The sequence below is a fragment of the Macaca nemestrina genome, chromosome 1 (genome assembly GCF_043159975.1).
Source record: "Macaca nemestrina isolate mMacNem1 chromosome 1, mMacNem.hap1, whole genome shotgun sequence".
In the NCBI taxonomy this organism is placed as follows: domain Eukaryota; kingdom Metazoa; phylum Chordata; class Mammalia; order Primates; family Cercopithecidae; genus Macaca; species Macaca nemestrina.
Window position 1 is genome coordinate 63,806,505 of NC_092125.1, and position 25,716 is coordinate 63,832,220.

Genomic DNA, 25,716 nt, shown 5'->3' on the forward strand with positions numbered 1-25,716 from the left:
CACCAATTTTAAGCAACCTTAACCTCTCTAAAACAAGGATGGAGAGAACCCAGTCTCTCAGAGTTGTTGTAACGAGTAAAGAAGCTAAGGTGCATGAAACACCTAGCAAGAGTTTCTCGCTTAGAGGTTCTCATTAAGTAAAATTCTTAAGGAATCAGGTCACACTTGGTACAAGAAGCTACTTGAGCAGTTTAGCACCAGAAGGAATGTAAAGTCATAAATTAGGACAGCTGAACAAAACCTCCAAGAAATAGATTACATGTTTGTTTAACAAGAAACCAAAGCCAGGTCAGTGTCTGAGTTACTGGTTATTCGTGACCATTTACTAGCTGTGTGACCTGTAGTGAGTTGCTTAACCTCTCTGAACCTCGGTTTCTTCATGTAAAATGACGATAATAAGCAGCATTGCTGAGAGGATTAAATGAAATATAGGGCGTAATGTACTTATGTACCTAGCATATAGTAGATACCCAGTAAATAGTGGTGTCATTTATTTTTGCCCCCACAATTGAATTTATAGTTAATTGAACTCACTGAAATGTGATTCTGTCATCCTTTTGTAGGCTTTTGGAAGAGAATTATCACTTCCTTGATTTCCGGCCTCCTCCATAATGCAGAGTAATTATAATCCACAAAGGTAGCTTATTCCTGTAAAAAACAACTCTACCAAAAGATGTTAGCTTTCCAAAATAAGTTTTACCAAAGCATGCAAACGTATTAAGACATATGTTTTATAAGGAACATACGGTATCTGAAAAGCTCTAGCAGTCTTGGCCCCTAACATAAAATTTTCCTTGCAACAACTTCCATCTTGAAAACCAAGAAAAAAAAAAATTATTAAAGTAGGCTGTTTAAGATATACCTATTGGAAACATTTGTTTATAGAAAGATTTCATTTTAAAGCCTCCTACCAAGAACAGTTAAGGGTTGTGGAGATTTGCAGACTACCCTGCTGTGTTCAAACTGGCAGTAAACATCTGATTCAGCCTTAGGGTCAGTAGTTGTGTCATACCCCTTTTAGACTGAGCTTACAGCATTGTCAATTGCAGTGTATTTTTGGAAAACAGCCTGCTTTGGGAGTTCTTAAATTAGTCATAGCAAGTCTGTCTGCTTTTAAATTGACTTTTTTTTTCTTTAAGGCAGTACATGTTGACAGAAGAGAAAGGAAGAAAAGTGGATTTCTAACTAGAGAACTTGAGGGGAAAAGTTAATTAATGTGCCTGGTTTTCCCACTCAAGATTCTATAAATACGCAATCTCTCTCCATGGTTCCTCACACAGCAGATGGTTCTGTTTGTGCAAACTCCATGGTAGTTACGTTGGTCAACCAAAAAGAGTCAACCAGAAAGACCGTGCTCTTTTTCGTTATCTTGTTTGGTCACTTTCCCACCAGATACATGGATTCCTAATCTTAGCCTTAGTTACTCAGGGCCATCCCAAAGAACATTTGTAGGTTTTATTAAAATGTTTATTTGTTTTTTTGAGACGGAGTTTCGCTCTTCCTGCTCAGGCTGGAGTGCAATGGGGCAATCTCAGCTCACTGCAACTTCCGCCTTCTGGGTTCAAGCGAGTCTCCTGCCTCAGCCTCCCAAGTAGGTGGGATTACAGGCATGCGCCACCATGCCTGGCTAAATTTTTTTGTATTTTTAGTAGAGAGGGAGTTTCTCCGTGTTGGTCAGGCTGGTCTTGAACTCCCAACCTCAGGTGATCCGCCTGCCTTGGCCTCCCAAAGTGCTGGGATTACAGGTGTGAGCCACCATGCCTGGCTTAAAATGTTTAAATATGTATTTTCTACCTGGTCTGCCCGAGATTTTGTTTCTTTTTCTTTTTTTTTTTTTGAGACAGAGTCTTACTCTGTCACCCAGGCTGGAGTACAGTGGCACAATCTTGGCTCACTGCAACCTCTGCCTCCCAGGTTCAAGCAATTCTTCTGCCTCAGTCTCCTGAGTAGCTGGGACTACAGGTGTGCACCACTACGTCCGGCTCATTTTTGTATTTTTAGTAGAGATGGGGTTTTACCATGTTGGCCAGGCCGGTCTCAAACTCCTAACCTCATGATCCGCCCGCCTCGGCTTCCTAGAGTGTTGGGATTACAGGCGTGAGCCACCGTGCCCGGCCTAGATTTTGTTTCTTAATCATTGCAGTTATCTCAGCTCTGCAACCCCTTCCCCCTAATTTAATTACATTTCCTATCCCAATAACACATAGTTATGATAATTACTTCTCAAGACAACTTCTTCTTCCCTCTCTTTTATTTCACTGCTTCATCATTACTCCCAGTCACTATCCCTTTTTCCTAAAGAAGTGTTTTCACAGATTATGACTGACTAAGCAAGCATGGAGCCATCCAGTTGCCTGTTACGTCTTTCAAGCAATGTCTTGCACGTGACGTCAAGAAGAGATATCTTTTAAGTCAAAGAGAGCACCCACAACCCCAGGTGGGGATAAGTGTGGAGCAAATTGCAACATGACTGAGAAGAAAGAAAAAAAATCTGGGATATCTGGGTTCTAGCCTTTGAGTCTCCCTAAACTCAAAGCTTGAAAGTTACCCTTTCTGGGTTTCACTTTCAATGTCTTTAGAAATAAAAGAGACATACCTTTCACTTCATGCCTGTGATGGATAGACTAAAAGAAAAAGGTAGTAGGCTGGTTGCGGTGGCTCATGCCTGTAATCCCAGCACTTTGGGGGGCCGAGGTGGGTGGATCACCTGAGGTCCGGAGTTCAAGACCAGCCTGGTCAACATGGCGAAACCCCGTCTCTGTTAAAATACCAAAAAAATTCGCCAGGTGTGGTGGCAGGCACCTGTTATCCCAGCTACTCGGGAGGCTGAGGCAGAAGAATGGCTTGGACCCGGGAGGTGAAGGCTTCAGTGAGCTGATACCACGTAACTGCACTCCAGCCTGGGCGACAGGATCGAAACTGTGTCTCAAAAAAAAAAAAGGCAGATGATGAAATGATGCTTTGAACTCTTGGTAAATGGCCCTATTGCTATTATATTTGTGTGGACTGAGATCTTAGATAGAGGGAAAGTTATCTTTGAAAAGAAAACTCTGACTAGCTGTATATTGAATCTGGCAGCACTGGCAACCCCTACTACCTGTTAAGGTCCTAAACTTTACCAAATATAGCCAGTAAAAGTTTCATCCCCAATAATAAGGCTTTTAATCAGAAGGTATTCAGGGCCCAGAGAAAACCCAATCAGAAGGTCCTTGAACAAGGTACCTGTGGTCTCTATAGACTGAAGTAAACTCATGGCACCATCTTTCAGGACTTGCTGTAACCTCCACACAGTACATTGTTTTCTCAGAGAGGGCATGACAAGACATATGTTATTGCAATTACTCCCTGGGGCATAGCAACTATGTAATATGTTTGATGACCTGTCACAAACACAGCTCAGAAAATAGCTTCATATAATTTTCATTCTTGATCTCTATACCCAGTCTACTTATTTTCTTTTAATATTTTTAACCTCAATTTTACTGGTCTTTGATAAATGTATTAATTCTAGGCCTATAAAAATCGATATGGAATATATAATAGAGAAAGAAGAGAGAATATATCAATTTTTGTTTCTGAGACAAAATCTCACTCTGCCACCCAGGCTGGAGTGCAGTGATGTGATCTTGACTCATTGCAACCTCTGCCTGCCGGGTTCAAGCGATTCTCCTGCCTCAGGCACCTGAGTAGCTGGGATTACGGGTGTGTGCCACCACACCTTGCTAATTTTTGTATTTTTAGTAGAGATGGGGTTTTGCCATGTTAGCCAGGCTGGTCTCGAACTCCTGACCTCAGGTGAGCCACCTGCCTTGACCTCCTAAAGTGTTGGGATTACAGGCGTGAGCCACCTTTGGAAAAGGTGTTCCTTAACTGATAAAAGCTCATGAAATCTGCCTCTTATATAATTGTTTAAGATTCTGGTGTTTGGACCAGCTCCCTGCAGAATACATATTGCTCTGAATTTTAAGCCAAAAGAATTTTTCCTCCCTGGTGTATTTTATAATCACTGTCTGAAAAAAAATTCTTCAATTAAAATTAATTAAGGAACCACCAGTATATGATAACTATGCTGTTATTACAGAAGAAACGCAAAGAGCATTTGCTCTTCTAGGAATTTTGAGTCTTACATTGGCAACACTGACACTCTCAGGGACCATCATTGCTATCCACGACTTCAGCATTTTCAGAATTCTTTTGCTATCCCATTCACATGAACAAAGAATTCAGCTAAGGATCCAGAAATGATGGGAGAGGCAGTCAGGCTGACAAACGAAGATGTAAGTGCAGCTCTGAGCAGGGTTTTGTGTTGCTGTGAGGGAAGGAAAGTGAGGGTTTGGAGAGAGGAAAATTGCCACCTCCTACTGCATTAAAGAACATTTCCTGGAAAAGGTGGAGTTTGAAAGACTTGGTGCTAATTCAAAGAGGTGGAATGCCATCTTTTTTCTTCCTTGCTTTATATATCCAGCAGCAAAACAAAATTGTTCTGCTGTGCTAGAGAATTTGGCTTGTGAGTTGTGTACACAACTCAGGAGTGTGACACAGCTACCAGCTTTCCTCCTTCTAACTCAAGGGAAGAAAATTCAAGTTCCATCTAGGCTTGCTCTGTAAAGTGGGAAACTTGCTGGTTTTGTAGGCTTTTTTCCCCTTCTTTCCTTTTCTCAGCTTCTCCCTGCTTCTCAGAAGATGCAGTTGTGATGCCTGTAACTTACCAAATTTATCTATGAATCAGATTCCAATGGGAGACCCCTAAAGTAGAGGGAGAATAAGGGGTTCTCCCCATGATGGAAAATACCCAAAGACAAGGTTTTATGGAGCAAAGAATTCTGGCTAGATTTGGTTTGTAAGTGGATCCCTCCCCACTGTATGTACACTATCTTTGTGTCTTTGCTTCTTCCCCACCCCCTTTCCCAGCTCACTCGCTCGCTCTCTCTCTCTCTCTCTCTCTCTCGTTCTCTGAACCCTTTTTCTTCCTATGCATACTTTTTCCTTTCCCTTTTTAACCTCTATGTCTTAATCCTACCAATGGCCCTCTGAAAATTTATTAGCCATGACAGGGATTCTTAGGCCTGAGATTTCTTATCAAAAAATATTTTTAAAGCATTAACCGTATGCTGAGCTCTGTGCTGGATATTTTGGGAGATTCAAAAATAAGATCAGTCTCTTCAGAAGTTTCCAGTAGTAGATAAAGGGGTAAAATCACTATAATATAGGAAAGAGTATTTAGTGGAGGTAAAAACTACGAATGTTGAGAGTAGGGAGGAGAAGATCAGGACAATCTTCGTGTTCCCACCAGAGAACAAACCTGACCACTCCGGGGTATGGTCTTCAGGCATTTGGCCTAAATGTCTTCTCCTTTACTCTCTCCCATCTGACTGTCTCCTACTTTAGGTCTCAGCTTAGATGTCCCCTATTCCAGGAAGTCCCCCAACACCCTAAACTGGCTTTGGGACTTTGCAGTGTCTCGCGTCATGTCCAGTACTGGTCCTTCTTGCAGCACTCTCCACACTGACTTGAAGTTTCTTGCTTGTCTCTTCAAGCCTTTGAAATGAGTTCTGGAGAAGAGAGCCCCGGTTGTTTAGCTTTGCAGCACAGCTCCAGAATAATCCCTGCCCCAGGAGTGGCTCAGTAAAGGTTTATTGAAGAGATCATTCAGGCGAAGGGAATGGCATGGCAGAGCTCAGAGGCACAAACTGCCTGGCATAGAGAATTGCAGCATGGCTTGCACTGGAGCCTGTTTCCTCTGCCTCTCCATGGCCTTTGCTTCACCCACTATTGTCTCTCTCACCTGTGGCCTCTCACCTCCTTCTCCTTCTGCTAGTAAACATGCTCAAGTCCCACCCATTCTCAGAAAACTTCCCCCTTCAATTATCAGCCTTTCCTTCTCTTTAGTATCAAACCGCAAAAAATAATGGTTTGTATCTCCTGCCTACCCATCCTCACCTTCTGCTCACTCTTCAACCCGCTGAATCTGTCTGCTGTTTCTACCACTGACTTTTCCCTAGTAAAGGCTACAGCTACCCTGATTGCCAAATCTCACATTCCCTTTTCAGGCACTGTCCCGTTCGCCGTCTTCGGCTGTTCCTCAAGACCAGTTTAGATGTCGCCTCCTTAGGTACACATCCCCTGACCTCCAGAGCAGACTTAGCTGTCCCTTCCTGGCACCCTCCTGGAAACACTCTCTTCTCTTGGCCTCCGTGATTCTTCTATCTCCCTGACCAGTTTTTATCTCTCTTTTGGGACTTCTCTTCTACCAGCTCTGAAAGAAGGTTCTGTCCTTGCTTCAGGTTTCTATCTTCGGCCTGTTGTCCTTCAACACACTCCCCGTAAGGGACCTCATTCTCTCCAAGCCTTCATTCATCACCCAGATGCTAATGAGCCCTAACCTTTATCCTGACTTCTCCTGTGAACTCTGGATCCAAGTTTCCAGTGTCCTACAGGATTTCTCCATCTGAATGTCCTCATGACACCTCCATCTCAGAATATACAACTTGAACTCATTACCTATACCTGCCACACCAAACTAGTTTCAGTTGAAAGTGTTACCCAGACACCTCAGTCATCCCCAACAATTCCTTCTGCCTTACCCTCCACAGACAGTTGGTCACCATGGCCTGATGTATGTACCTTTAGAATATCTCACATTAATCTGTTCCTCATGCCTGTCCCCAAGGCTCTCATCATCATCTCTCTCTCTCTCTTTTTTTTTTTCTTTGTTGAGACAGAGTCTCGCTCTTTTTGCCCAGGCTGGAGTGCAGTGGTGCTGTCTTGGCTTACTGCAACCTCCGCCTCCCAGGTTCAAGTGAGTCTCATGCCTCAGCCTCCCAAGTAGCTGGGATTACAGGTGTGTGTCACCACTCCCAGCTAATTTTTGCTTTTTTTTTTTTTTTTGTAGAGACAGGATTTCACCATGTTGGCCAGGCTGGTCTTGAACTCCTGGCCTCAAGCTTCCCAAAGTGTTGGGATTACAGGTGTGAGCCACCATGCCCAGCCTCTCATCATCTCTTGCTAGGACTATTGCAGTAGCCTTCTAACTTGTCGCCCAATAACAAGGCAATCCAGTCCATCCTCCACATTGCCACATGGAAAATTTCTGAAGTACACATTTGATTGTGTCACTCAGCTGTTTAAGAGTAGCCAGTGATTGATTTCTCTGCTGCTTCCAGAATCAAGTTCAAACTGTAACCTGAAAGACCTGAAAGCAGCAAAGTTTAAAGGCCATATCACCTTCCACTGTTCCCTACTTTCACCTTTTACTGTCTAGCCCTTTTTAAGCCTAATCCCCTCCCTCATAAACTGTATCCTCTGCAAACACATCAAGCGTTTTTAGGACTCCAGCCTTTTGTTTGTATAGTGCTCTCAGCCTAGATTGTCTCCTCTATTCCATGGGATTCCGAAAAAATAAATGCTGTGTCAGTCATCTCTGTATATCCAGTGGGTCCTTGCCCAATGCCTGGCATAAAATAGGGACTTAGTAAATATTGAATGATTAATTCCCACTTCAAGGAAGACTCAGCTCTCAAATGTTATTTCTTCCCTGCTTCCCCTGACCACTGCCCACCTCTACCCTATGAGATGTGATTGTTCCTCCCGTGTGAATGTTCCTATGTATTTAACAAATATTTCATGAGTTCCTGCCATACACCGGGCACTGTGCTAAGAAAGAGGAATATAAGATGCTTTCAGGGCCAGGCACAATGGCTCACACAGGTAATCCCAGCACTTTGGGAGGCCGAGGTGGGCAGATCAGTTGAGCCCAGGAGTTCAAGACCAGCCTGGGCAACACGGCAAAACCCCATTTCTATAAAAAAATACAAAACTTAGTTGGGCATGGTGGCATGTGACTGTAGTCCCAGCTACTTGGGAGGCTGAGGTAAGAGGATGAGGATCACCTGAGCCCAGGAGGTGGAGGCTGCAGTGAGCTATGATAGCACCACTGCACTCCAGCTTCGGTGACAAGAGCGAGACCCTGACTCAAAAAAAAAAGCAAAAAACAAAAAACAAAACAAAAAAGAACAAGACATTTTCAGTTAAGGTTAATAGACTGATAACCAATTATAGCACTGTATGAATTTGACTTCTCTAGGAACCTCATATAAGTGGAATCATTAGTATTTGTCTTTTTGTGACTGGTTCATTTCACTTGGCATAAATGTCCTCAAGGTCCATCCATGTTAGAATTTCCTGAATAATACTAGAGACTCACTTTTATAGCATATCCGTTTGTTCTAATTTGTTTTAATGGAGTCTCTGTCATCCCAGCTGGTGTGCAGTGGCACGATCTTGGCTCACTGCAACCTCTGCCTCCTGGGCTCAAGCAATTCTTCTACCTCAGCCTCCCAAGTAGCTGGAATTACAGGTGCCCACCACCGCGCACGGTTAATTTTTGTATTTTTAGTAGAGACGGGGTTTCGCCATGTTGGCCAAGCTGGTCTTGAACTCCTGACCTCAGGTGATCCACCCTCCTCGGTCTCCCAAAGTGCTGGGATTACAGGTGTGAGCCACTGCACCCAGCCTGTTCTGCCTAAATTTTTTTAAACGGTGCATTAATGATGCAATAGTCACCTCTTACATGACAGCTTTCCTTGCTCTCCAAACTGTGTATTATTCCCATCTCTTCTGTATCTAACAGAGGAGGAAGAGAGGTGTATATGCCTCTTTATAGCCTGCGTAACATTCTGTTTTGTATTATAGCCATGTGTGTACTTGAGATGGGGACCCTAGTGTCTCCTGCTGAACAGAGTGCTTTATACACAACAGACAAACCCGTTTGGTTGGATGAACGGTCATATTCAACCTCTTCAGATGCCACTATTCATAGCAATTTACCATTGTCCACAGCCTCAAATCAGAGAATCTCAAGGTTAGAAGGTACTTAAAAATAATGTAGCCCAAGCATCCCTTAATGCTTCAATCTCCTTCACAGCCCTGCACCAAGCAATTATCCAGCCCATGTTCCAAAACCTCCAAGGCAGAGCCCTTGACCCTTTGCCTACCAAAACCTGTATTCCTGTAACCTCTCCTGGCCCCATTCTGATCTCTGGGGAACAGAGAACAACTCCATCCCTTCCTCCTCAGAGCAGCCTTTTCAATAGCTGAAGACTGCTCTTGAGTCTCCTGAGGAATCTCTTTGCCAGGCTAAATATATCTCCATCCTCTAGTGGATTTCAAGAACCTTTACTATCTTGCCCATTGCCCTTGCTCTAAATAAGAGGTAAAATGACAATAATGGCCAGATTGGGCACAGCATGGGTTTTCTGTTGCAAGCTATTGACCCCAAATGAACAGTCATAAGCTTTATATAAGCAAAAAGAAAAAAAGTTTTACATCAGGTTTGAAAATAGGCTACCAGCTGCCTCACTGCTCCAAACACCCTGCTGCCCACTTTGCCACCAGCTAGCAGGTGAGATTAGTGGGTTGTACAGTGGGAAGAGCCTTCCTCGTTGGGCCTCAGTTTCCTCATCTGTAAACTGAGGGAGTGGTTTGATCCCCACTTCCATAACACAACCAGGAAAGGGGTGGCATGCCTAAAAATGCCATTGTAAAGAAGACACGATGCAGTGCTACTGCTAGACTGTTTGCAGAAATCTTCTACCAGCTCACTGAAATTAAGCATTGGGCCAGCTCCAGCCATTCATCCCTCTGGATATGTACTGTTGATTTAGTTTCCCAGCGTAACATAGACTACAGTGGTCTGGGACAGCTCTCAACAGAGTAACAAAGAGGCAAGGTCTTTGGGCCTGGCCTGCGCCTCCCGTACCCCGTCTCTCATTGTCTTGAATGCTCACTTCCAAGAACCAAACTGTGCTCACTGTGGATAGTTTGCTTCTGTGCATCTTTGAAACTCATTGATCAGGGATCTCTGAGAGGATAGGGACTGTCCTCTTTTCACCCTGTGCCCCTGCCTTCCCCCATTGCACCTTGCTCTTCCGAAAACAAAATTCATCCAATTGTTTATATTTTCATATGAATTTATTTCATATGAAAATTTTCCCATTTTAAGTCTTATTTCTAATTATGGTCTCCAATTAAGGGGATTCCATCCTCAGCTAACAGGTAAGATTAGTGGATTGTGCAGTGGGAAGAACTTTCCTCATTGGGCCTCAATTTCCTCATCTGTAAACTCAGAGAGTGCTTTGATCCCCAGCTCTGCTATCTATGGATTGATGATTTATTTGATATTAGTAAATAAGCCTAGGGGCCCTCTGTGCATTCCCAAACCCCTGTGCCCCCATCACAACACTGTCACCTTGTATTAGGCAGAGTCTCCAGATAAATAGAACCGTGTGTGTGTGTGTGTATGTGTAAAGAGATTTATTAAAGTGAATTGGCTATGCTTATTGGAGGCTGACAAGTCCCAAGCCCCAAGATCTGCAGGGTAAATCAGCAAGCTAGAGACCCAGGAAAGCCCATAGTGTAGTTCCAGTCCAAAGGCCAGCAGTTACAGACCCAGGAAGAGTCAATACTTTAAGTCCATAGACAGGAAAAAGTCAATGTCCCAGTTTAAATGCAGTCAGGCAAGAGGAATTCTCTCTTACTCAGCACAAGGATCTGTTTTGTTCTGTTCAGGACTTTACTGATTAGATGAGGCCCACCCACATTATGGAAGGCAAACTGCTCTACTCAGTCAGCCGATTAAATGTTCATCCCATCCAAAAACATCCGGAATAACATTTGACCAAATATCTAAACATCCTGTGGCCCAGTCAAGTGGACACATAAAATTCATCATCATACCCTTAGAGGTAGGTAACAGCCACTCAAAAGGCCTGGCCCTGTCATGAACAAGAGACATCAGACAGGCAAATTCTTTGAACTCCTGGATATAAAGAAAGGTAAGGCCCATCCTTGATCTCCGACTCCACCTCTTCCCCCAACACCCCTGCCCACCATTCCTACACTTTCTTTCCACTGCCATTCACACCCTTTTTTTTTTGAGACGGAGTTTCACTCTTGTCGCCCAGGCTGGAGTGCAATGGTGTGATCTCGGCTCACTGCAACTTCCACCTCCCAGGTTCAAGCGATTCTCTTGCCTCAGTCTCCTGAGTAGCTGGGATAACAGGCACCTGCCACCACACCCAGCTAATTTTTGTATTTTTAGTAGAGACGGAGTTTCACCATTGTTGGCCAGGCTGGTCTCAAACTCCTGGCCTCAGGTGATCCACCTGCCTTGGCCTCCCAAAGTACTGGGATTACAGGCATGAGCCACTGCACCCAGCTACTTTTTTTTTTTTTTTTTTCTACATTAAGAAAATTTTAAGCCAGGCGCGGTGGCTCATGCCTGTAATCCCAGCACTTTGGGAGGCCGAGGCAGGCAGATCACTTCAGGTCAGGAGTTTGAGACAATCCTGAACAACTTGGTGAAACCCCGTCTCTACTAAAAATACAAAAATTAGCTGGGCGTGGTGGTGCATGCCTGTAATCCCAGCTATTCGGGAGGCTGAGGCCAGAGAATGGCTTGAACCCAAGAGGCAGAGATTGCAGTGAGCCCAGATCACACCACTGCATTCCAGCCTGGGTGACAGAGTGAAAACTCTGTCTCAAAAAAAAGAAAAAAAGAAAGAAAAATTTAAAGGATGTTTAGGAAAATATCACTTATAAAATTTCTAGATATTCATAAATTAAATAAAATTATGCTTTTTATAGCACACGGAAACAAAAGCCACAAACTCATCTGAAAAACCGTGAAACCACTCATCATTCATAGAGTATTACTAAACTGAATCTAAAGGTCACAAAAAAGTACTGCAGTAAACCACATGATATGCAAAAGTAAAACACTTTTATCTTAGGCACAGCCACCTGCTATTAGAAACCAGAGCGTTGCCGGGCACGGTGGCTCACGCCTGTAATCCCAGCACTTTGGGAGGCCGAGGCGGGCGGATCACAAGGTCAGGAGATCGAGACCACGGTGAAACCCCGTCTCTACTAAAAATACAAAAAATTAGCCGGGCGCAGTTGTGGGCGCCTGTAGTCCCAGCTACTCGGGAGGCTGAGGCAGGAGAATGGCGTGAACCCGGGAGGCGGAGCTTGCAGTGAGCCGAGATCGCGCCACTGCACTCCAGCCTGGGCGACAGAGCGAGACTCCGTCTCAAAAAAAAAAAAAAAAAAAAAAAAAAAAAGAAACCAGAGCGTTAAGCTGAGGTTGTCCACTTGCTCAAAAGTAATACAGTTTTCATTTGCCCATTCATTTTGTTTGCCCAATAATTCATTTAACTAAACAAGCAAATGTAATGAGCACCTACTATGTGTAAATACAGAGCTAGACTGGGGGCAACACAACAATGAATAAGATACAGCTTTTCCCCGGAAGATCTTGGTGGAGGACCAGATTGCAAATTCTTGCCTGGGCTTCAGAAATCAATTTAGTGTCATGGCTGGGCGTAGTGGCTCACACCTGTAATGCTAGCACTTCGGGAGGCTGAGGTGGGCAGATTACCTGAGGTCAGAAGTTTGAGATCAGTCTGGCCAACATGGTGAAACCCCATCTCTACTAAAAAAAAATACAAAAATCAGCTGGGCGTGGTGGCACGTGCCTATAATCCCAGGTATTGGGAAGGCTGAGGCAGGAGAACTGCTTGAACCCGGGGTGGGGAGCTGAGGTTGCAGTGAGCTGACATCGAGTCACTTCACCCCAGCCTGGGCAAAAGAGCAAGACTCTGCCTTAAAAAAAAAAAAAAAAAAAAAAAAGCATCGTTTCTCCTGGGAAGCCCTCTTTGATCCCCCAGGACCCCTCTGAGACTGGGCCCCTGCAGCCACTTCCCCAGGCCTGCACCCCCATCACAACACTGTCACACATTCTATAATTGCCTCTGCATATCTCCAACCCCCTCACTGCTTGGGGACATCCAAGAGGACAGGGACTGCATCTGTCTCTTTACCCTGTCACAGCCCTAGCATGTGGTAGTTGCTTAATAAATGTTTGTAAAAAGACTTAGCAGATGATGAAGTCAAATAAATTTCTGCCCAGTGAACATGAGGACCACAGTAGCAGTATGCTATGGGGAGACTGAGGCGGGAGTGATTAACTTCAGAGGCCATAGAAGGAAATGTTTAAGCTGAGGGTTGGAGAATAAATACAAATTCAGTAGGCAGAGACCTCTCCATGAAAAGAATGCAGCCAACAGCAAAGACACTTAGGATCAAAAGAGCAAAGTTTGCTTGAATGGAGGGAAGCAGGTCCTCATGGCTGAAGCAGAATTTGAGGGGCTGGGAGAGCTGGAGTGGTGGGCAAAGGAGATAAAGAGGTGTACAAAGCCACACGTGAAGGGCTTGTTTGCCACATGCAGAAACATGAGTTTCCTGAGGGTCCTCTGCCAGCCCAAGCATGCTGTAGTCACCTCAGTGCTCCGGCCAGATAACCCAGGCTGTAGTACAGGCGTGGACCCAGCGGAGGGACAGGTGTTACTGGAGAAAGGAAGAGGGATGGGTTCATATGTGAGTCCAGAAAGAGATGCTAAGGGCCCAACCATGACAGTAGCAGTGAGGATGGCAATGAGACAATCGATGTGAGGGATATGTAGGAGATAAAATCAATAAGACTTGGTGAGGTTTTTTTTTAATGACTAATGCATGAAGACTAGGAAAATATATGTACAATCAATTGAAGTGCTCATGTCTTTCAAAAGAGTTCATTATGTCAAAAACATTCTGCAGCTGTTTCATACAAGGAAATCTTTTTTTTTTTTTTTGAGATGGAGTCTTGCTCTGTTACCCAGGTTGAAGTGCAGTGGTGCCATCATAGCTCACTGCAACCTCCGCCTTCTGGGTTCAAGCCATTCTCCTGCGTCAGCCTCCTGAGTAGCTGGGATTATAGGTGCCCGCCACCACACCCAGCTAATTTTTTTTTTTTTTTTTGTATTTTTAATAGAGACAGGGTTTCACCATGTTGGCCAAGCTGGTCTTGAACTCCTGACCCCAGGTGATCCACCTGCCTCAGCCTCCCAAAGTGCTGGGATTACAGGCATGAGCCACCGCACCCGGCCAGGAAATCATTTTTATCCCTATTTTAAAAACCTTCTAGTGGTAATTTCTCTCCACTTCCCCCAACTTTGTACCTCAGTGTACTATTGGCACTTATCAAACAGTCTTGTGCTGTTAGAAATAACTTTTCTGGCCAGGCTCGGTGGCTCATGCCTGTAATCCTAAAACCCTGGCAGGCCGAGGCCGGAGGATGACTTGAGGCCAGGAGTTTGAGACCAGCCTGGGCAACATAGTGAGACCCCATCTCTAATAAATAAAAGAAGAATAATCATAAAATAAAAATTATTAAAAAATAAAGGACTTTTCACTTGAACATGTGTTATTTTCCCACAGGGAAAACTGAGAACTCAAAGAGAGCAAGGCCAGCGTTTTAGACATCTTCATACTCACCCCATAGTTGTACGTACCGTGGTGCTTTATACCTACGAGGTATAAAGGGAGGTTCCCAGGGAGAAAGGATCAACCAGTAAACAGCAATGGCTGGTTGACTGGTTGGTTGGTGTGTATCAGAAGGTGATGAGATGGGTCAGAAGTCCTCCACTTTAAAAAAAATAACTGGGCCAGGCGCGGTGGCTCACACCTGTAATCCCAGCACTTTGGGAGGCTGAGGCAGGCTGAGGCCATCTTCTCACTGTGTCTTCACATGGCAGAAGGGGTAAGGGAACTCTTTTAAAAGGGCACCAATCCTATTGATGAGGCTTCCACCCTCATGACCTAATCGCCTCCCAAAGGCTCCACCTCCAATGCCATCACACTGTGGGTTAGGTTTCAGCATAATCTGGGGAGGAGTACACTCTGTAGCAGCCGCCTGCACACTATTCACCCATCACTGCAATAAAATCACTGAGAAGAGGCCAGCCAGTGCCGTGTTCTCTGGGTCTAGAGCCTCTCCAGGATCAGGTCCCTTGGCAGTCAGGCAGCTGCTCCCTGTCTGCCTCCTCAGAGCCGAATCTGGGCTGCCAGTGTGTCTTTCATTGCCACAGCCCCAGAACTAACATGAGGCTCAGCATACAGGAAGGTAGACAGATATTACTGGATGGAAAGAAGGACAGTGCATTAACTAGGGACTGTAAAATGCTAAACGGTCAATTGGGGGAGGGGAGTATAGAGTGAGGTCCTGGAATTCTAGAGTTGGGTCTGTAATCCCAGCACTTTGGGAGGCCGAGGCGGGCGGATCACGAGGTCAGGAGATGGAGACCATCCTGGCTAACACAGTGAAACCCCGTCTCAATGAAAAATACAAAAAATTAACTGGGCGTGGTGGCGGGCGCCTGTAGTCCCAGCTACTCGGGAGGCAGGAGAATGGCGTGAACCCAGGAGGTGGAGCTTGCAGTGAGCCAAGATTGCACCACTGCACTCCAGCCTGGGTGACAGAACAAGACTCTGTCTCAAAAAATAAATTAATTAAATAAATAAAATAAAATAAAATAAAATAAAATGATCTGCTAACATCCTCACTTGTTCACACAGTAGTAGAGTAACTGTCCAAGGTCATATGCTAGTCAGGGGCAGAATGGGGCCAAGTGCTTCTGTCACAGGGCGAGCTGCCCCTAATGTACATGGAGATCTAGTGACAGTGTTGGGTGCCAGAAAGTCCCAGCTCTAAACAGCCCTTCTGCCAAGGGTGATAAAACCGTCAGGCTGCTGTAATCAAATCTGACCCTGGAAACCAAGGGCTTTTTCCCCAGCAGCACCAGGAGTAACCTTAGATCCAAGCTCCCCTGAGAGAGATTCCCCACCCCTACGCTGGCTGCCCACTGCCCCATCTCTCTGTAACTGGTTCTGCAGGGAGGGATACCCCAGGCCAGAAGGGAAGACCCATGAAATGTGCAAAGGATGGGGCATTGCCCATCCAGTACCCCTCCAGCCCCACTCTCTCCAATTCCCAGCCTCAAATGCAGGCCAGAACCCAGGGCTCCACCCCCCTGTGGGAGATGGGCAGGACCCAGCATGATGGGGCAGTGAGGGCTGCTCCCTCCTCCTCCCCACCAGGAGTAATGATGCACCTCCCTCCTCTAAACTCTATTTGTGGCTCATGTTCTGCATGTTCTGCTTTCATCCTCCCTGACACATCTATGCACATTTGACTCACACATGCTTTTTCCTTTCCACCTAAATTAAGTGGTCCTTAAGGGCAAGGGCCAGATTGCACTTGTCTTAGACCCCAGGTGGAGAGACCTCAGTAAACGTGACATTTCTGAGGCTACTTGCAGTTTCTAAAGTCTTTCTCTTCTTCCTGATTCTCTCCTCGCTTCTGTACTTCTTAGCAAGTTGATGTTTCTGTGAGGAATGTGATTTAAAATCAAGAAACTACCAATACAAGGTCCCAATTGCCTCTGAACTGGTTTAGCGGTCCTGGATATTTATTTATTTTTTTGAGACAAGTTTCGCTCTCTCATCCAGGATGGAGTGTAGTGGCGTGATCCTGGCTCACTGCAACCCCTGCCTCCTGGGTTCAAGTGATTCTCCTGCCTCAGCCTCCTGAGTGGCTAGGACCACAGATGCACACAACCAAGCCCAGATAATTTTTTTGTGGTGATGGGGTTTCGCCACTGTGCTTGGCTTTGGTCTCAGTTGTTTAAAACGTGTGCTAGAAACGCTCCTCTGTGCCCCCGAACTTCCTGTTCCTTAAGGACTTCCAGGCTCCTTTTGTGTGCCCTGTTGAGTGTCAGGACTGAAACCATCCACACGTGAGGACAGCTCCTGTTCCCAGGGAGAAAGGATGAATGCGCCTGTGGACCAGGTTCTAGGTGTTGTTACCACATTAAGGCTGACACTGATGATTGACTGGTGGTTCTTCTTCTCACATCACCCTTAACACCCACCTCCACACCAAAAGCCTCTGGGCCAGGCCTTTAACTCTGTTTCAATGGGGGAGAGATTAGAGAAGTTGCATGTATATAGAAGATACACAGTTCTGAACTTACATTGGAAATATCGATACAAACTCACAATGTAGTTACATTTTTCAGCCTTGCACTGTGGCTGGAGCCTGTAATCCCAGCACTTTGGGAGGCCGAAGTAGGAGGATCGCTTAAGCCCAAGATACCGAGACCAGCCTGGGCAATATAGTGAGACCCCACCTCTATTTAAAAAAAAAAAAAAGGAAAGAAAAAAGAAAATAAAAAACATTTCCTGGGCACATGTTCTCAGGGCCTCCTGAGCCTGTGTCACAGGCCATGATCCTTACACACAAAATCACACATTTCCTAGCTTTGTCAACAGAAAAAGCCTAAAACCAATGACCAACTCAGTAACAACAAACACTTCTGATGGTCATGGTATTTATGGTCTCTAAATCCCATTTCCACAAGAAGCAACTAAAGACCCTTAAAGAAATAGCTCATTCCAGGTCTGTGGCAGCAAAAATACAAGCTAATCCTGCACGTCCAGTCATGCTAGAAAGCAAAGAAGCTTTCAAAGACCACTTAGTCAAGACTGCAGTGAGCCATGAACGCACCACTGCACTCCAGTCTGGGCAACAGAGCAAGACTGACTTCAAAACACAACAAAACAAAGACCATTTAGGATTGTGTCAAAAGGACTCAAATCAACTTGAAGAGGCTCCCACTGGCCAGAGATGGGGACAATTTGAACATGAATAGGGATAACAACTGCAAAGGACTTAAACACAACAAATATGTTTAAATCCATGAATACATCATAAACTAAGGAAGAAACCTCTGCCATCATCAGGGGATGCTAGGGAATCAATTCATTATTTTGAAAACTGGTGAGTACAAGGAAGAAGGTAAGAACTTGTTGAAGAAATCATAGAATATCCTGTGGTAGATAGAAATGATAGAATATCCTATGATAGATAAAAATGATAGAATATCCTATGATAGACAGAAATGATAGAATATCCTATGATAGATAGAAATGATAGAATATCCTATGATAGAAATGATAGAATATCCCATGATAGATAGAAATGATAGAATATCCTATGATACATAGGAATGATAGAATATCTTATGATAGAAATGATAGAATATCCTATGATAGATAGAAATGATAGAATATCCTATGATAGATAGAAATGATAGAATATCCTATGATAAATAGAAATGATAGAATATCCTATGATAAATAGAAATGATAGAATATCCTATGATAGAAATGATAGAGTATCCTATGATAGAAATGATAGAATATCCTATGATAGATAGAAATGATAGAATATCCTATGATAGATAGAAATGATAGACTATCCTATGATAGAAATGATAGAATATTCTATGATAGATAGAAATGATAGAATATCCTATGATAGAAATGATAGAATATCCTGTGATAGACAGAAATGATAGAATATCCTGATAGATATAAATGATAGAATATCCTATGACAGATAGAAATGACACGGCCGGGCGCGGTGGCTCAAGCCTGTAATCCCAGCACTTTGGGAGGCCGAGGCGGGTGGATCACGAGGTCAGGAGATCGAGACTATCCTGGCTAACACGGTGAAACCCCGTCTCTACTAAAAATACAAAAAAATTAGCTGGGCGTGGTAGCGGGCGCCTGTAGTCCCAGCTACTTGGGAGGCTGAGTCGGGAGAATGGCGTGAACCCAGGGGGCGGAGCTTGCAGTGAGCCGAGATCGCGCCACTGCACTCCAGCCTGGGAGACACAGCGAGACTCCGTCTCAAAAAAAAAAAAAAAAAAAAGAAATGACAGAATATCCTGTGATAGATAGAAATGATAGAATAGCCTATGATAGATAGATACAAATGATAGAATATCCCATGATAGATGGATAGAAATGATAGAATATCCTATGATAGACAGAAATGATAGAATATCCTATGATAGACAGAAATGATAGAACATCCTATGATAGACAGAAATGATAGAATAGCCTATGATAGATACAAATGATAGAATATCCTATGATAAATAGAAATTATAGAATAGCCTATGATAAATAGAAATGATAGAATATCCTATGACAGATAGATAGAATATCTATGATAGATATAAATGATAGAATATCCTATGATAGGAATGATAGAATAGCCTATGATAGATAGAAATGAGAGAATATCCTATGATGGATAGAAATGATAGAATAGCCTATGATAGATACAAATGATAGAATATCCTATGATAGATAGATAGAAATGATAGAATATCCTATGATAGACAGATAGAAATGATAGAAGGCGGAGGTTGCACTGAGCCGAGATCATGCCATTGCACTCCACCCTGGGCAACAAGAGCGAAACTCTGTCTCAAAAAAAAAAAAAAAAAAAAAAAAAAAAGCCAAGTGTGGTGGTGCACACCTGCAGTCCCACCTACTCAGAAGGCTGAAATGGGAGAATCACCTGAGCCCAGGAGGTCAGGCTGCAGTAAGCCACCACTCCAACCTAGGTGACAGAGCGAGACCCTGTCTCAATAAAAGAAAAAAAAGCCAGACAGTATATGCTCCCTTATATAGAAGTACAAATCTATTAAGTATTCTTGCAAAAACAAGCAAACCAAATCTGTTGTCTCTGACTTTAATTACTAGTTTACAGAAAATACAGGGGCAGTAAAAAAAAATTACCATGGGAATGCAGATGGTCTAACAGAAACTCCAAGTTTAACAAATACAGAAAAAATAATCAAAGACATACTTTGGATTACAAGGTTACAAGAGAAACAGGCGCTGTGGCTCACGTCTATAATCCCAGCACTTTGGGAGGCCGAGGCGGGCAGATCATGAGGTCAAGACCATCCTGGCCAACATGGTGAAATCCCGCCTCTACTAAAAATGCAAAAAAATTAGCCAGGCGTGCTGGCAGGCACCTGTAATCCCAGCTACTCAGGAGGCTGAGGCAGGAGAATCGCTTGAACCCAGGAGACAGAGGTTGCAGTGACCGAGATCACGTCACTTCATTCCAGCCTGGGTGACAGAGTGAGACTCTTTCTCAAAACAAACAAAAAAAGATTACAAGAGAATTTTAGAGACATATCAGCCCATTGCAATGTATGGAATTTACTTAGATTCCAATTTGAAAAAAACTATACCCCCAAACATTTATGAGGCCGGGAAATGTAAACAGTGACTGGATATTTACTTACCTTAAAGAATTACTACTCTTAGGTATGACAATGGTAGTGTGACTACTTAAAAAAGCAGTCCTGGCCGGGCGCGGTGGCTCACGCCTGTAATTCCAGCACTTTGGGAGGCTGAGGTGGGCACATCACCTGAGGTTAGGAATTCCAGACCAGCCTGGCCAACATGGTGAAACCCTATCTCTACTAAAAGTACAAAAATTAGTCGGGCATGGTTGCTCATGCCTGTAATCCCAGCTACTTGGGAGGCTGAGACAGGAAAATCGCTTGAACCCAGGAGGTATAGGTTGCAGTGAGCCAAGATCGTGCCATTGCACTCCAGCCTGGGCAACAAGAGCGAAACTATGTCTCAAAAAAAAAAAAAGAAAAAGAAAAAAAGTCCTTATCTTTTAGAGATATATTCTGAATTATTTCCTAAAGAAATATGATAGCTGGCCGGGCGCGGTGGCTCAAGCCTGTAATCCCAGCACTTTGGGAGGCCGAGACGGGCGGATCACGAGGTCAGGAGATCGAGACCATCCTGGCTAACACGGGGAAACCCCGTCTCTACTAAAAAATACAAAAATCTAGCCAGGCGAGGTGGCGGGCGCCTGTAGTCCCAGCTGCTGGGGAGGCTGAGGCAGGAGAATGGCGTAAACCCGGGAGGCGGAGCTTGCAGTGAGCTGAGATCCGGCCACTGCAGTCCAGCCTGGGCGACAGAGCGAGACTCCGTCTCAAAAAAAAAAAAAAAAAGAAATATGATAGCTGAGATTTGCTTCAATGTTATGTAAGAGGAATGTATGGAAGTATTGATGGAACAATGTTGACCATGAACTGGTAATTGCTGAAGCTGAATGATGGGTACATTGGCATTCTTTATACTCTTCTCTCTGCTTTTGTAGGTATTTAACATCTTTAACATCTTCCATGATAAGAAGTTTAAAACAGGCCAGGCGTGGTGGCTCACGCCTATAATCCCAGCACTTTGCAAGGCCAAGGCAGGCAGATCACTTGAGGTTGGGAGTTCGAGACCAGCCTGGCCAACGTGGCAAAACCCCGTCTCCACTAAAAATACAAAAAAAAAAAAAAAAAAATTTAACCAGGTGTGGTGGCATGTGCCTGTAGTCCCAGCTACTCAGGAGGCTGAGGTGGGAAAATCGCTGGAACTCGGGAGGTGGAGGTTGCAGTGAGCTGAGATGGCACCACTGTACTCCAGCCTGGGCAACAGAGCGAGACTCCATCTAGTGTTATTGACAGCAATATATTCATATTGTCACTTTGGAAACTTCTGTAGACTGAATGATAAAGCATATAAGTAATTATGTTAATATGACTAGGAACCTAAAATTTCAAGACAATTGATACAAATGAAATAAATACAAACCCTGCAAATATATATATATACACACACACACATACACACACACACACACACACACACACATATATATATTTTTGAGATGGAGTCTCCCACTGTCGCCAGGCTGGAGTGCAGTGGCACAATCTTGGCTCACTGCAACCTCCGCCTCCCAGGTTCAAGCGATTCTCCTGCCTCAGCCCCCCGAGTAGCTGGGACTAGAGGTGTGTGCCACCATGCCCTATTTTTGTATTTTTAATGGCTATTTTTGTATTTTTAATAGAGACGGGGTTTCTCCATGTTGGCCAGGATGATCTTAACCTCGTGATCTGCCCGCCTCAGCCTCCCAAAGTGCTGGGATTATAGACGTGAGCCACAGCGCCTGGCCCCTGCAAAATATATATATTTTTGAGATGGAGTTTAGCTCTTGTCGCCCAGGCTGGAGCCCAATGACACGATCTCGGCTCACTGCAACCTCCACCTCCGGGTTCAAGCAATTCTCCTGCCTCAGCCTCCCAAGTAGCTTGGATTACAGGCATGTGCCGCCACACCTGGCTAATTTTGTATTTTTAGTAGAGATGGGGTTTCTCCGTGTTGGTCAGTCTGGTCTTGAACTCCAGACCTCAGGTGATCCACCTGCCTCAGCCTCCCAAAGTGCTGGGATCCAGGTGTGAGCCACCATGCCCAGCCACCCTGCAATATTTAATTTGACTTGGAACATCAGTATTAACTTACTTCTTGTTGTTTCTGAAAGATAAACATCTCCTGGCTATGCCCACTGAAAAAGACCTTTAAAAAAAAAAAAAAAAACTAGTAGCAATCCTAGGACTCAGAATGTGGTCTCTGACATGCACCAGAGACTGAGAAATGGCCGAGTCCATGTCTAGGGCAGGAAATGGACAAGTTGAACTTGAGCTATCTTGTGCCTAAAATCAAGGAAACATCAAAGGCTACTGGAGTGGTTGAAAGAACACAGGAAACATCCAGAAGGAGGTCCCAGATGGACAGCTTGAGCCTCAACAATACCAACTGCAATGGATTGAAACACAAATGCATGAAATCCACAAGTTTGTAATGATAATTAATTTTTTTTTTTTTTTTTTTTGAGACGGAGTCTGGCTCTGTCACCCAGGCTGGAGTGCAGTGGCGCGATCTTGGCTCACTGCAAGCTCCGCCTCCCGGGTTTACGCCATTCTCCTGTCTCAGCGTCCCGAGTAGCTGGGACTACAGGCGCCCGCCTCGCCCGGCTAGTTTTTTTTTTTGTATTTTTTAGTAGAGACGGGGTTTCACCGTGTTAGCCAGGATGGTCTCGATCTCCTGACCTCGTGATCCGCCCGTCTCGGCCTCCCAAAGTGCTGGGATTACAGGCTTGAGCCACCGCGCCTGGCCGATAATTAATTTAAAACAATAACCTCATTGATCACCTTTAGTAGCTGTTAGAGCATCATCTGATTATTCCAAAAATTGGTAAGTGATGGGAAAGTATCAAGCGTTTATCATACTTTTCCCATACAAACCATATTTTAGCATAATCAAATAATGAATAAGGAAAACATTTTCTTTATGGAAGACTCATACCCAATTAAGTAATTAAGGAGTGATAGAACTAGAAAATCATAACTTTGCAATATCTAATGCAATAGAATCTAGGCAATGATCATCAATGGTTTAGGAGAAAGATTAACGAGAAACTTTATAATGGCCAACGTGGGCAACATCTCTACAAAGATAAAAACTAGCTGGTGTGGTGGTACGCACTGTAGTCCTAGCTACTTGGGAGGCTGAGGCAGGAGTATTGCTTGAGCTCAGGAGGTGAAGGCTGCCGTGAACTACGATTGCATCACTGCACTCAGCCTGGGTGACAGAGTAAGACCCTGTCTCCAAATAAACCAACGAACTGTATAATAGATCAGTCTGGTATCACCTGAACCCACTGAAAGTGGAACAGCAAGGCATTATGTGCCACATGAGATGATGCCAGCTCCACTTATGAAACAGTCCTGTCAAAAAATAAAAAAAAATCTGGCTGGGTGCGGTGGCTCACGCCTGTAATCCCAGCAGTTTGGGAGGCCAAGGCAGGTGATCACCTAAGGTCAGGAATTTGAGACCAACATGGTGAAACCCTGTCTGCACCAAAAAATACAAAAAAATTAGCCAGGCATAGTGGTGCGTGCCTATAATCCCAGCTACTTGGGAGGATGAGGCACAAGAATTTGCTTGAACCTGGGAGGCGGAGGTTACAGTGAGCTGACATCACACCACCACACTCCAGCCTGGGCAACAGAGCAAGACTCTGTCTCAAAAATAAATAAATAAATAAATAAATAAATAAATAAATAAATAAATCTAAATTTATTCAACCTCCTAGCTCTTATTATCTTACAGAAAAAAAAAAAAAAAAAAAAAAAAAGAGGACAAAGAGGAGTATCTTTTTATTTTTTGCACAGATGGGGTTTCACCATGTTGCCTAGGCTGGTCTCAAACTCTTGGGCTCGAGTTATCTGCCTGCCTCAGCCTCCCATAGTGCTGGGACCACAGACATGAGGAATCAGTGCCTGGCTCAAGAGGAGCATCTCGGCAGGACGCGGTGGCTCACGCCTGTAATCCCAGCACTTTGGGAGGCTGAGGCGGGCGGATCACAAGGTCAGGAGATCGAGACCACGGTGAAACCTCGTCTCTACTAAAAATACAAAAAAAAAAAAAAAAAAAATTAGCCCGGCGCGGTGGCGGGAGCCTGTAGTCCCAGCTACTCAGGCAGGAGAATGGCGTGAACCCGGGAGGCGGAGCTTGCAGTGAGCCAAGATAGCGCCACTGCACTCTAGCCTGGGGGACAGAGCGAGACTCCGTCTCAAAAAAAAAAAAAAAAAAAAGAGGACCATCTTAGACACCACTCTGAGGATACAGTTAGCCAAATATAGAATGGGGGCAATTCTGTAGGAAAAATTATTGTTCATCAATAAGTAGCATTGAAAGAATAGAAGAGCTGGCCGGGCGCGGTGGCTCAAGCCTGTAATCCCAGCACTTTGGGAGGCCGAGACGGGTGGATCACGAGGTCAGGAGATCGAGACCATCCTGGCTAACACGGTGAAACCCCGTCTCTACTAAAAAATACAAAAAACTAGCCAGGCGATGTGGCGGGCGCCTGTAGTCCGAGCTACTCGGGAGGCTGAGGCAGGAGAATGGCGGGAACCCGGGAGGCGGAGCTTGCAGTGAGCCGAGATGGCGCCACTGCACTCCAGCCTGGGCGACAGAGCGAGACTCCGCCTCAAAAAAAAAAAAAAAAAAAAGAAAGAAGAGCTGTTAGAGATTAAAAGAAACCTGAGAGACACAGCAACTAAATACAATTTGTTTATCTCAGTTGATTCCTGACTCAAACCAACCAAATAATTTTTGAGGCAATTGGAGAAAACTGTCCATGGACTGGATAATTGATAAGGAATTACTGTATACTTTGTGGGATATCATGGTATTGTGATCAAGTTGTTAAAAATTTAGTCCTATTTCTTAGAGACACATACAAAGTATATACAGGTGAAACTAAATTGTCTGACACATGCTTTAAAAATACCCTAGGGGATTGGAGGGAAGGCAGATAGATGAAACAAAGGGGCAGAATGTTAATAACTGTTGCAGCTTGGTTCTTTATATTCTGGCTCCTTACTTGTGTACATTTAAAATTCGCCATAACAAAAAAGTTAAATGTAGAACCTTTTTAAAAAATAAGCAAAACAAGCCCTTGCACAGGTATTCACGGAACTGAACTCTTGGAAATTTAAGGAACTGGAAAGCCAGTCAAGGCTGGAGGCATTGGGGAGATGGCAGGGCAGGGAAGACTCTGAGTTTGACCTGGGCCTGGCATGATGGTGGAAGAGAGGGGAAGGGGCATGAACCAATGCATAGTAGGGTCAAAAGCCTCATCGTGCACATGCCAAGTGCATTCCCTGTTCCCATGCTGTGGGTGATGGGTGCTTGTTCCATCTCCTGGCCACACTATGGAGCCTTTATTTTTTTTTCATTTTTTGAGACAGAGTTTCACTCTTGTTTCCAAGGCTGGAGTGCAATGGCACGATCTAGGCTCACTGCAACCTCCACCTCCTGGGTTCAAGCAATTCTCGTGTCTCAGCCGCCCGAGTAGCTGGGATCACAGGCACACACCACCACACCTGGCTAATTTTTTATATTTTCAGTAGAGACGGGGTTTCATCATGTTGGCCAGGCTGGTCTCAAACTCCTGACCTCAAGTAATCTACCTGCCTCAGCCTCCCAAAGTGCTGGGACTACAGGCGTGAGTCATCATACCCAGCCCTACTCTGGGGTCTTTTAGATGAAAAATGCCACCAT